Raw genomic sequence first — 13,399 nt, forward strand, 5'->3', positions numbered from 1 at the left:
AATTAATTTCCCTGCACGTTGACTGATGGAGTTTGTGTTTATAACAAAAAAAAAAGTATTTTGTACAGTTTTTTGCAGTAGAGCTGTATATGGCCTGAAACCAAGCTCATTATAAAATGTGGAAATTCATATAAAAGCATATCATCTGTGGAAAAGTCATGAATTTCTCACGTGGTCTTAGTTTTGCATTTCCAAGGCATTAATTTATTTTATTTCATTTTTTTGGTGACTGAAGTTGAAGTACAGCCAGCTATACGGTAGCATGTACAGTACAGTAGCGGATTGGCCTTCCTTCTCCTTCTTGGCTGGCAGGGAACCTTCCTGTTGTGATCCGACTTCTCTCCTTTGATCAAAGAACAGTGTTAAAGCACTGGGAGAAGGAGGAGGTATGAAATATGAATGAATACAGCTGTGTTTTGATGGATATGTCTCAAAGTATCCCAGTAAGAGACTGCTAAAGGCCAGGAAATCTGTTTGTGTTGTGGAAATAGGCTCTTCCTCGCTTGTTTCTTTACCAGCTTCATCTTGGGTAGCTTTTCACTTCATATTTTAGAGATCCTTTGTTAGGAGAGAGATCAACCCCGTATCCATGCATTTGGAGGAAGCTGTTCTAAAGCGGCCCCAGTTCATAATATATATCATTAATGACACCATTTCCTTTGTTTGGTCTTGAAACCACCTTTTGAACAAAAAAACGAGCGGCAGCCATGAGAGGAGGGTATTTATTATTTTTCTAGGGTAGACCCAAAGTTCTCACAGATGGAGCGAGATCTTCTATGAGGTGATGGAGGCTTTGTCACCAGTTATGTCTGTGATTCCATTTCCTTTTTCTAAAACCCCATCGGGGAGCCGTGACTCATTTTGAAGTTGGAAGTTGATACTGTGGTGTAAAACTCCCATCTGAATTAAGAAACTATCAGAGCTCGCGCAAATCTCCGATTTTTCCGAGTTAGATGAACTCATCTCTCGCATTACACTTCTTTAATAAACAAAGATAATAAAACAGATATGCTCGTAAAAAACACAATCATTAGGAGAGATTATTGTAAAATGGAAATGGGCGCCTATGTAGATGTCTTTTAACAACACATCACAGCTCTGCTGTCTTATTAACAGTCATTTAAAAGGCTCTGTGTAGTCATTTAGGACTATATTAACTAAGATCCAGCCTTTGGACCTGTGGCAGGACAGTGTCTCTGGACTACCGGAGGTTCAGAACTTTCTGCCCGGGCTTTATTAGCCTCACTAATAGCTGGGTTTCCCAAATGCCACGGTCCACCTCTGCTGGGAGTAAGGGCTCAGATCCTGTCAGAGAGGGGTCGCACTAACCAACTGTAATCTTTAGGGTACTCCACTCCCGCTGACCTACATCTAACGCCGGTTCCATCCCCCCCGCTTACCCCCGACCGCTATCCTTTCCCTCCCCAATCTGGCCTACCCATCCCACTTCAGTTATGCCACCCTTGGCTCTCCCTCCCACGTCTTACCACCCTTGTGTGATAGCATCCCCCCCACCCAACCCGCCCCGCGCCCGTTCCAGCCTCGTCCGGCTGGCCACAGCGAGGCGCATGCCTTATCCTGTGGTAACGGCAATTAGCAGTGTAAAGCAAGCTGTGGAGAAGACTGGATCCCTGTCCACGTTTCAACCCCAGATCACGAGTCTCCAGCACAACTTCAAGGCGAACCATGCAATTAGCTACAATAATGATAATGTGTTGTAGGGGAACAAAGAGAGGGTAAAACAGACTACTGGTGTGAGGGAGAGTGGGGTGCTAATAGTAGGGGGGTTATTTGAATGCTCTGGTGCAGATAGGAGACCAAATCAGACTGATTATCAAACGTATGATGAATTACATTTTTCCTCTAATTATCCGTGCCTTTTATGTGTAAACCAACTGAGTGAATTTTGCATTCTAGACATCTACGGTCAGCGGTCTTTGGGCATCACACTGGGGTTACATCTTTTATTTCCGGCTAAGAAACACACAAGGAGTTACTCATGTGGCTACGCTGATGGGAAGAGGGGAGAAATGCACTGACAATTTCCTTAGTTGACTTAATTAGATACTTTCAGAAATATTTGGCAGCGGCACAGGAATGGAAAAAAAAAAGAAAAAGGGGAAGTAATGTGGTTTGATGTTTGACTATCGCAGATGTGTTGACACGGAGTCAAAACATGCTGGAAACAAACCACAAAACCCAGACCACAAATAAGAGCATTTCAAGTCAAGGTTGTGAGTAGATGCAGTCGAGAAGCAGAGACTCGGTTTGGAACACAAAAGTGCAGCTCCTATTCTCTCCGCTGTGAGCAGAGACCATTCCTACAGTCTTACATACAGAGGTTTATAGAGGATATTTTGCTGGGTGTTGTGCAAAACGAACCGTGTCCCCAGAGCAGCAGCAACTTCACCTTGGCGGAGTAATGCTGTGATATTCTGTTTATTCTTCACTCACTTCATTTTACTCAGAGGAAATCCTCTGGAGATGGCTTATCTTGGAGCTGGAACAGGTGCACTCTAATTTACTCCTATTGCTTGGGGAGCCCAGGGGCCCCTGTAGAGAAGAAAGTAGCGATGTAGCACACTCCACTGTAAAGCACAAACAGCCAGAGAAAGAGCATTTAATCGAAAGAGAAGAAAACTGTGAGCTTTGAGTGCAGCCGTATCATTTGGATGCAGAAAATCTTTCCCTTTTTTTGTGCGTGTTGTTTTCCTGAGGAAAAAGGACCCGTCATTTCATTTAACTTTCATTTGTTCAACGCTGTTAACTTTGCTTGAAACTGTCATGCTACACTTGGCAAAGCAGCAGATGACGTGGGGGACCTGTTGTATTACCCGCCGCATAATAAAACGTTTCCTCGCCAGCCATTTCCTGAAATATCTGCAGCGTTTACGGCTTAAAAAATGGCTTATAGCATCTCCGATATGTGCCACTTAAGTCAAAGTGTACGTTAAACGCGTATGCTATTGCCTATTTGTTTCGGTAATGCTGCACATTTTCAGCCAGGAGAGGAGAAAAAAAAAAAGTTTGTTTCATCTTTCACCCTCATCCCCCTTACATTCGCCGCGAAAAAGAGCTAAGCTTTCAACTTTGAATTTACTCTCCAATTCCTTTTCTTTAGAGAACTATGGTTTTGAAGAGTGGAGCTGGTATGTTATTTGTTCGGTATATTATAAGTCTGAATTCAGTCAGTATTTTTGTTTTGTGTTGTTCGCCTCTTGGGAATTATGCAATCAAAGCAGATGCCTCAAGCAGTCTAGAAAGCGCCCCATGTGAATAAGAGAAAATCTTGTACACAGCATTTTTTTGTATGTGTGTATGAGGAAGGGGGGCATGACAACAAAGCAAATATATGGCATTGTTCTCTATATACTATAGCCGTATGCTGCACCTTTTTTTTTTTTTAAAGACAATATAACCATCACAGCCTGTATTCATTTTTAAAAAATGTCAGACCATTTGACTCTATTCAAATGGCAAATCTGCACCACTGATGAAGTGCATAACTACAGCGTTTGACTGATGCAATGGACAGTCAATGCGCTGGATCTCTATTATGGAAAATAAGACTGGTAGAATTTCACAATGTGTAAACAGACATTTCTCACTCAGGAAAAAACTGAAAAAACAAACAAAGGCTTCGGCAGAAAAAAAAAAGGAGTAAACTCAAAGAAGCGATCCGAGCGATGCAAGGACAACAAGAGAAATATCATATACACTTTTAATGAGTGTGCCTGCCCCGAGCCTCTGTTTTTAATCACCTTTTCGTGTGACATAATTTGCTGCAAGATTGTATATGCTTGAGGGACTTTCAGTTCTTGTCAACTCAAGAGCATTTGAACCAATCAATACCTGTCTATCCTGTGGCACACTCATAGTTGGCCATTAGGAAAGAGCTGCTTAAAGTAAGCTCAGCCAATACCATTAGCCCTAGCCTAAGGGCAGTTCCATGCCTTAGTCAGGGTAGGCACCTGCCCCCGTCACCCCCACCTCACCCCCTTAACCCCCCTCCACCCCTCCCCCTACCATTAAGAACCTCCCCTGAGACATCATTTGGACACATCGGCCAAAGAGCACTTCTTTATTCCCTCTCTTTTCTTTCCCCGGCTCCACCAAAAATCAATACATCTCCCCTTTTTCTTATTTTCACAATTTTGCCTCAATATTATTCTCTCCTCTGCCAGAAACCAATGGACTATCCTGTTTTTTTTTTGTCTTTTCATCTACAATTTCCTGTGACTTACGTCTCCACACAAAGTGTTTTGGAGGGAAAGAATTGGAAAATAATTAAATTATCTTTATCAGGCAGAGATCCCGCTGTGTGCGCTGAGACATTTTAAAAACAGTGTGGTCATTCTGCATTTAGTTGCTCCCATTTTAACCCTGTAGATTTTTTACCATAACACTTTTATTATGTCGTGTACAGAGTTGCTTTGCAAGCTCAGCGAATGCTGTAGCTGTGCTTGAACCTACTCATTTGTTTTTGACACTCAATAAGGGAGACATCAGCACTCAAATATCTCCGCAGTAATGAGTGAACTTCCTCTGTGTCAGTGTTTTTTCTGCTCCGACCATGTCATAATACCAAGCCCCAGAGAGCAGAGCAGCGCACGCGGTAATGCTTCCTGACTGCTTCTAATTTTATTGCGAGGGAATGACTCCACACAGCACAAAGTTTCAGAACGAGCGATACAATATAATGCCCTCAGAAGTCAGCCAGTCAGTCAGTTATTGCCCTTCCCAACCCTCTATTTCCGATAGAAACAGCAAAAGTGGGGTACTGCCCTAAATCTTGGCCCGGCGCTGTTTACGATAATAACTCTGAAGAGTGATAGCTGGTTCCGCAGCACTGGCGATTTCTGTGGCCGCCTGTATCGATCGGGGGTCCTAATGAGCAGCAGCGGAGCTGTGGCTAATGGTGTTGTGTCTGGTGTCCATAGTAAACGCCCACGTTGAGATTATCATTCCCAGGGGGGACCGAGAAAGGTTTTGCCAGCCCAAGCCCTCAGGGTGCGAGCGACACACTTCAGGGGTCAAGGTAAACTATCAAATGAACAGCTAGGCCTTTCTTCCCCTTGCTTTAAGCACTATACCATACTACACTACAGTAAAGATACAAACCTATGTGGTGCAAAGACATATTTTGATATTTACCTTATCCCAGCGCAAATACAAAAGGGTATTATAACGATAAAAAGTCAACACCCTGTTGCAGCCTTACTTTATCACTTCAGTTCTTTGTCTAATTTCTCTACAGTCGTTGTAAAAAGCTATTACCCGGGCATTGATAGAGACTTCACCAAACTGCCTAACTGTTATTAAGAGACTTCAAATGAGACCTGGCTTGACAGACTGATAATGGCTTATTTGACTTCAGAGATCGCCCTGGCACAAACACTCTAGCCCCTCCACATACCCATGGCGGCCATTGTCCTTTGCTATGCACGGCCATTCTGTTGGTCTTGAGTGACATCCAACAAGTTCAGCAGATTCAGAATGTAAGTGCACACCAGACAGTACATAGTGTCTTCAAAGAAGGAGCCCATTGTAACGAAGGGAGTTGTTGCATCCCTTCATAAACCTGGCTTGGAAATGAAACCTGCTGTCGACTCACACGTGGGAAGGGGAACTCTTTAAGCTATGTGGACAATTAAGTTTCGATAAAAACCGCAGCAGCAAAAAAAAAAAAAAAATCTTTATCACCGCAACCGCCTCTCTGTTTCAACAGACACAAACTCCTCCACGGATTATGCTCGGTGGTATTCAGCTCAGGGTGCGCGCGGAGCATTAGCAGGGCACAATAATGAAGTCAACCCAACGCACGGCACCTCTCGGAGTCATGCCCTGTTTGGAGTCACACTTCCATGTCCTGGCAAATGCTGAGCATGTAAAACAGAACTGTCAATTATTCAACATGAACGGGAGGATGTATGGAGTGACATGGGGGGTGGACAGGGGCCGACTAAGCCTCGGGCAGATAGGGGGTACCACTTTGATGTGAGTGTGTGGGCCTGCAGAGTTGAGCAAGGTGCACTGGGTAATCTGCTAGAACGCACCCCCCACACCCCCACAACCACCACCACCACCACCACCTCCAACCCCACCACTCCTTCGTTTTTCTTTCCCCTCCCTCCCAACGCTGAGCCTCTCTGCACCTTTTATGTCCTGCTTCGTTTTCCTCTCCGACACGCACTCCCTCTCTCGCTTCATCTCCGCTTCTCACATACATAAACAAACCCACACACACACCAACACACGCATGTGTGTACACACAACGACATGAAAGCCTTTGTCTGTTAACCAAACAAGAGAAGGCAGCACTTGTTACAGATAATAAAGTTGTGAATGGCAGATTTTTGGGGAGAAACGGCGTTGTTGCGGCGTCACAGGAATGGCATTACTCATTTACACAATGAATACTAAAAGTTCCCCTCTCTCGAGCCTCCGCTCGTAGTCGTACAATAGCAAGCTTAATTACATTAAGTTCTGAGAGGAGGGAAGTTAATGGATGACATTTTGCTACACCACGAGTGCTCCTTCCAATAACAATAGAAACCCAAATAAGACCTAATTAATATGCATAGCAGAGCCAATGAACTTAATTGTCAAGTTGCTTTTATCAACCTGTCAAAGGATTGACAATTAAAACAGCCTCTGTTAAAACTTTAATGAGAAGCAAGTAGGAGAGAGGGATGATGAGGGAACAAAAAGACGCGAGCTTCATCCGTCATGAAAGACGCTACAAGACAACTACCCATTATTATTTCCTATCAGGATAAAACTATGCAAATCATATTATGCATTTTTAAATAATAAGTCAATGAGTTATATTTAATTTATTACCTATACTCTTAGAATGAATATTTAACGCTGTTTTTAAGTTGATGAATTCATTAGATAATTTAGCGTTGAGCTGCAACAGCAGGGTTTTTTTTTTTTTTTTTTTTCGTCTCAGAGTGTCCTTCAGTTTCTGTCCTGAAATCCAGAACAAGTTCAGTTTTCAAGTTCAACAAGTAAACTTCCTGAAGTCTTCCCTCAAGGAACCGGAGCGCCTCGTCGTTTTCGATGTAGCCCGAGCAGAGCGGCGAGGTCCATATAGCTGGACCCGAACTGAGGGAGTGGCGGCGTTTTGACTTGAGTTTTTTTCTCCCAGCATTGACACCAGCATGTCTATGTTCCAGAGGGGAGTTAAAACTGCTGACTCACTCCCAGCGCGCTGGTTGTTGTTCTCCCTTACAGATGTGACCGTTAATAGGCCTGCATCCATAATCATTAGTGTGTCTCAGTGCACAGGTACCCGATGGGCCCCGTGCGTCTGCCATTTGGTCTCGGTTCACTGTGCTTGCCTGCAGATGTGAGCGAGACACACACCTGCTCAGGGGCTCTCAAACAGACCGGCGCCATCCGTCACAGCTCACGCTACACTCGCTCTGTCGGAACAAGGCCTTGGTTCCGGTCCAATGGCCCTCAGACTGTAGGTCAGCGGCCGTCTCTCGTGATGAACCCACCCTACCATGAATCATATTCTCTCGTCCCTTTTATACCCGCTCCACTCCATCCAGCCCCCAACCCCTCATTGCCCCCGTTCATGGTTCGCTCTTTCCTCACACGAGCACTGGAGCGCACTGAAGTAGCTCAGGTGAGCCAGGTAAAGACAGCACCTTAAAGAGAGACATAAACTAATGATCATGTTTTCCCACATCACACACTCCCTCTGCCCACGAGCCACAGTGCACTCAATAAAAAAAAAAAAAATGAAGGAAAAAAAAAAAAAAAACTTTCGTGTGGGTCTTTCACGGGCATCAGGCCACGCTTCACACTACATTTGTTGATGTGTGCATGCATGTGCACGTCTCATGCCAGCCCGCCTCCCATCAAGTCCTAATGAGGCCAGCTGGCTCTGTGCTCGGACCAAACCAAACTGGAGAGACGGCACAGTCCTGGCTCTCTCCGCCTTGTACACCCCACCTCCCCAAAGCCTCCCGCCCACCCTCCCTCTCCTCCAGATATCTTGGAGAACCATGGACGGCTGAGCACACACGGCAGATTTGGAAATGGCCAGTGTGTTTGTTAAAATCTACTATGTCTCCCAGATCCCTTGGCCGGGGCCTGAATTAGAAAGTCCACGGCTGCAGCCCCCAGACCTGCCTCCTTGGTTGCTTCCCACAACGCTGTTTTCTACATCTACAACAGCAGTGGTGATGTTGAGGTCTGCTGTAGAACAGCGGAAAGGAGGAGATATACCCCGAGGCACAGTCAGGGGAATATTGTTCCTGACTATGGAAACAGAAACACAGCCAATGTTACATATACCTACAATAACTACAATAAAAACTCAGACAGATAAAACAGATCCAAGACAACATGTCATAATGTATTTTTCTAAAAAGCCAGAAAACCCAACAACACACATCAGTAGCCGTATTTCACCTCAGCGCCCGTTATCTCTGAGCTGCTAAATTTTTTTATTATCGGGAAGATAATTTCTTATTAGGCTACAGCAGTTAATTTCACTGCAGACTAATTAGAGGCATTTCACATTATTAACAAGCATTATTGTTGATAAGGGCCAAAGAGGTCTGCAGAGAGACTCGTATTGTCCAGGCTGTTACTTGGCATACAGTTATGTCCATGTGGGTGAGTAATTCCAGCTCCCTTGCAATGTCTCCTTGACAACTAACAATAATATTACCTCCTCTTAGTAGCACAAGAAATCGTGCACCACGTTTGTACATGCATACCAGCGTGTGCATGCATTAGCAGATGCACACACATGTGGTTCTGCTTGAATAATGTGCCCATCAACATCAATTTGTGTACAAATGCACACAAACATAACTCCTTGCGCCCTCCGTCCAATCAGCACTCAGATCTTGTTCACCGCAGTCTGGAGACAGCAGACTGCATGTGAGTTTTTTGCCCAGGAAGAGAGACTGGACCGGGGGGAACACCTTAACAGGTAGCCCTGGGGTGCTTACCAGAGTTCGGGCAGCCAGGGGGAGAGAGTGGCTCTGGGAAGCCGTACCACCACTATCCTCTCTGTCCACTGATTATGAAGCAGGTCCCAGACGGGTGCCTTTAGGAACCCCCCAGGCTACTCACAGCCTCCCTCTCCTCTGTTACAGGATCTGTCGCTGGGGGATTCGACTGAAGTGTGAAGAGGGGTGTATGTGGGAGACGTGCAGAGAATTCTAAATATGTACGTGCTGATTTCATCTGTTGTCTTCCCTGTTAAGTTTTGTTCCGGTTGCAGATTTGAAAAAAATTACAGCGCTCATCGTCTGTGCGGGATTGATTTCAGATCATTTCGATTTGACTCGTGTATTCCCCGGATAACTCGGCACGTCTCAGTTGTTGAAATAGTCAAACTCCAAACCAGAGATGTCCTGTTTTGTATGTGCTACAAGAGCTGAGAGGCAAAGGTCTCAACACTTGGGTCTCAACTATAACCCTGTCTTGAGTTATGATGACGTCCCAAGTTTGCAAAAGCCCTCTGGCTTCAACCATCTCTGACATGGTGTTTGTGTGTGTGTGTGTAAAACTCCTTGCAAAGTCCAAAAAAGGGAAAGGAAAAAAATCATAACTAATGAGCCCATTTAGCGCCCAGCACCTGACTTTGGCCCGTGATCTCCGGGAGACATTAGAGGCAATTTGCCATCGACTTCAGGGCTCGTGTCCCAAACGTTATCAATGAGCTTGTCAGGTAGAGACCTAACCTCCCTTTGTTTCCTCCTCCACCCCCCTCTCCGCTCCGGTCCCCCAGCCTGCTCCCCGGGCCCCCGAAGAGGAACCAGCGGCATGATGTCACACACCTGTTTGGCTGGAGGCTGCGGCCCGGCGATGCTCGCAGCCGTGGGTGTCGCGTTGGCACCCCTCGCTCCCCCCTTGTCGCTGCCTGCTACGCCCCGTGGATGTGTCAAAATGGCAGATGATGGTTGGGGTGTGTGCAGCTGCTTGGGAAGAGGAGTGCCAAGGGCGCTCATTTCCTGCGGTGAGTTTTAATTTGCTCTACCCGCGTCTTCTGAAGAACTCTACCTCTCCCCCCCACACCTCCCCCCAACACACACACATTCATCTACTCCTATAAACACAGATCTTACCTCACCGTACACACACTTGCAATAAACACACACACAAATCTGCCACACCACCCAAGGGGGCAAAAGCCCCACATGCCCAAATAGAGGTGAGTGCAGGAGGGGGGAAACAGGATGGTGCCAGACTTTTAGTTGTGGAAGCACACACTTTTCTTGAAACTTGAATAAAACTCCAAACAAAAAAAATGTGTGCTCAAATGATCTAACCGGTGCGTGTACAAATCACTTCTCAGAGGCGTTCAGCTGGGTAAAAAGAGACAAGTCACAAAACCTGCTGATAGAATATGCAGCTAGCATTGCTGCGGTATGCGAGGGGGCCTATGTCTCTTGACATCTGCTGTGCAGTTGTCACTGGTAACTTAAATCCCCATTGATCAGACAGCTAGAGTGAATTTGTGTTGCTGTTTTTTTTCTAACTCCCACTTTGCGAACAAACCCATTTTCACACGGGGCACACACGTATACCTGACAGTTACACCCAAACAAGCCTCGCTGTTTACTTGAGAACAAACACATAGACGCCAACCAGCAAATCTATTCTCAATACACACATCACCCCAGACGTAAAGAGATTCAATTTTCGCCTACCGGGAGTGTTTCCATTTTTTTTTTTTTTTTTTACGCAACAAAAATTTTTTTCTCTCTCTCCTGTGTCAAGACAGCTGCCTTTGATGTTAGCATCTAATATACAGGGCTAAAAAACTATAGTTTGCTGTGAGCTGACAGATAAAACAGCGCAAGACGCCATTACCCTGCAAAGCGGAATAATGAGGAGACCTGAACACACAGAAGACAGGAGCCCAGTTGAATTACCGTGGTCTCTCATCCAAGGTGGGAGCTTTTTGACAGCTTTCCAGGCAGCACAACACATTACCATACTGACGCTGCTCTGTAGTGCCAAAGAAAAGCTTTGATGAAAACATAACTGGGAAACTGGGAAATCTTTATATGTGTGCGTTTGTGTGTGTGAACGCGCGCGCGCGTGCCTCTGTATGTGTGCACATGCATGTTGCGTGTCTTCGCCGAGTGTGTCTGCGAGTGCTTGTATGTGTGTGTAACAACAAAGACGGGACAACAATGGGAAACCAAGCAGTGTCAAGCTGCAACTTTATGTTCTCTAATTACTAAGTGGATACTGTATTCTTGAGTGCGCTCCTATTGGCTAAGATACAAGGGCTTATTTTTTGATTTATACTCATGTTGATGATTCAGTTGAATTATCAAAGTGTCCAACCCAACTGACAATATGTCTAAAAGAAATTCTTCAAGTGGAGAGCAACGCTGCCAAATGCATTCTGCCATTTCATTAATGCGGTTAGCTAGTTAGTTATCCATATTCTAACGGAGTAGGCTTGATGTTAGATCTTTGGCAAGGACACCCTGTACTGAGTTTTGGCACGGTACTGTGCCGCAGTATGCTGCTGACTCTGGGTCTTAACGACAGGCTAAACGAAGCGGGCGTTACGGCCCCCTGGATAGGTCATTACTCGTCCGTGGCCAAGAGCTAAACTGGAGCAGGGCTTTTTAAAGAGGGGAGCAGGTGTGTTTCACCATAGGGGCTGGAGCCGGCCCAAGACCAAACAGCCTTAACGGTCTTTATCTCCTTCATAATGAGGCCACGCTCTCCACACACCCGAACTCTGCCCACATGGGCTAATGCTGGAGGTATGGAGACCCAACCCTCCCCCCGGTTAAATGGTGACACTTTCAAAATGACCCGTGCCCCAAGCAATGGAGGAACAGTGGCATGTCATGAATGTCTATAGACACAAATTGGCGGGGCTGTATGTCATTTAATGTGTGTTTCTTGAAAAATTTCACCCAGTTAATTATCAAAAAAGTGGGTTCTAAAAGTGAATACAATACCTTCGAGTATAGTGTTAACCTCTCATTTAAAGGTAAAATGTTTAAATAACTCTGTGAACTGGATCAGGGTTCCTCGGAGTGTGTGTTTCGGTGTGTGTTTTGCGTGTGTGACTGGCTGCGTACGTGAGTGCGTCTGAGTGGTATTGTCCCTCTCCTCTTTCACCTGTCTGAGTAGGTTCTCTAGTACGGTCCCTGCGCTCCCCACAGTCTTCTCAGCCCTGTCAGCCGAGTTGAACTTGATCAACATCAAACGGCATTGCATTCAAAAGTATTAGTGTTCTCTGTTGATGGGCCCTCTTGCTATCACAAATCAGTCCCTGAGCTACTTCATTATTTATCTCTAATTCATCAGTGTTGTCTCCCCGCACACGGGCAATAATGCACACACACACATATCCGGATTGTGAACACACACACACACACACATAGGACACCACACATTCAGCACATTAATCTCTGCTTACAAAGCTTTTGTTTTTGTGATACTCCGTGTCATCACAGTTTAGCTAAAAAATATATTTTTTTTCTTCTTCTGTCGTTTCCCCAGGTCAGTGCAAAGCGAAAAAATATTCCCGAGGAGTGATTAGGCTCATGCTTGTACTTCCAAAATGCTGATTATTGCGCGGACCCCGACAGGCCTTGTGTTTTTCTCTGAGCATTCTGGGGATGTGAGTCCGAAAAGTAGCCCCATGGTGCCGCGACCTCTGACCTAGCGTGGGCGATCCCACCAGATGTGGAGTGTGTGCTGGGACAGTGGCGAGGGGCAGCTCGGTCTCACGCGGGGAGGCCCTGTCTCCCCAAACTGCCACAGAGAGCATGGCCAGAGGGGTTCTGTCAGCACCGTTATCAATCATACTCCCTCCCTGTCTCTCTCTCTCTCTCCCACTTTTTCTTTCTCTCACTCTCTCTTTCACACTGTTTCCCTTTTTGCACCGTCTCTCACTTTCTGTCGTTCCCTGTTCTTCTTCTGTCTGCTTTTGTTTTCCTCTCACTTTTTTCTTTTCTCTCTCTCTCTCTCTCTGATATCCTCTTTTCCACTCAGCTCTTTTCAGTTACACACGCCTTCAGCTTATACACACTTTAACCTTCCTAGCGCGACTGTTTTTCTTTCTTCCGCCCTCTAATCTGTTTCACCCTTGCCTTTTCCTTCGGTCTTAGAGTACACTTTTAGTCGAAAAAAAATGTTTTTTACTCGTCCTTTAGATTGACAAAGCAGATGCTCTAGAAGGACGTGATTCCTTGGTCCAACTCCAAAAGGAATACATAGAGCGTGATTTATCATACCCAGGGAGTCTTGATTCAAGTGTGGAGGAAACGGAGAAATGGACAAAAGAGCAAATAAAACGCAAATCAGCAAAAAAAATATATAGAGGACACCCAGAGGAAACATTCACAAAGATTAAGTTTGAAGATAACTTCTTTTTTTTTTTTGTGAA

The sequence above is a fragment of the Sebastes umbrosus genome, chromosome 10 (genome assembly GCF_015220745.1).
Source record: "Sebastes umbrosus isolate fSebUmb1 chromosome 10, fSebUmb1.pri, whole genome shotgun sequence".
In the NCBI taxonomy this organism is placed as follows: Eukaryota; Metazoa; Chordata; class Actinopteri; order Perciformes; family Sebastidae; genus Sebastes; species Sebastes umbrosus.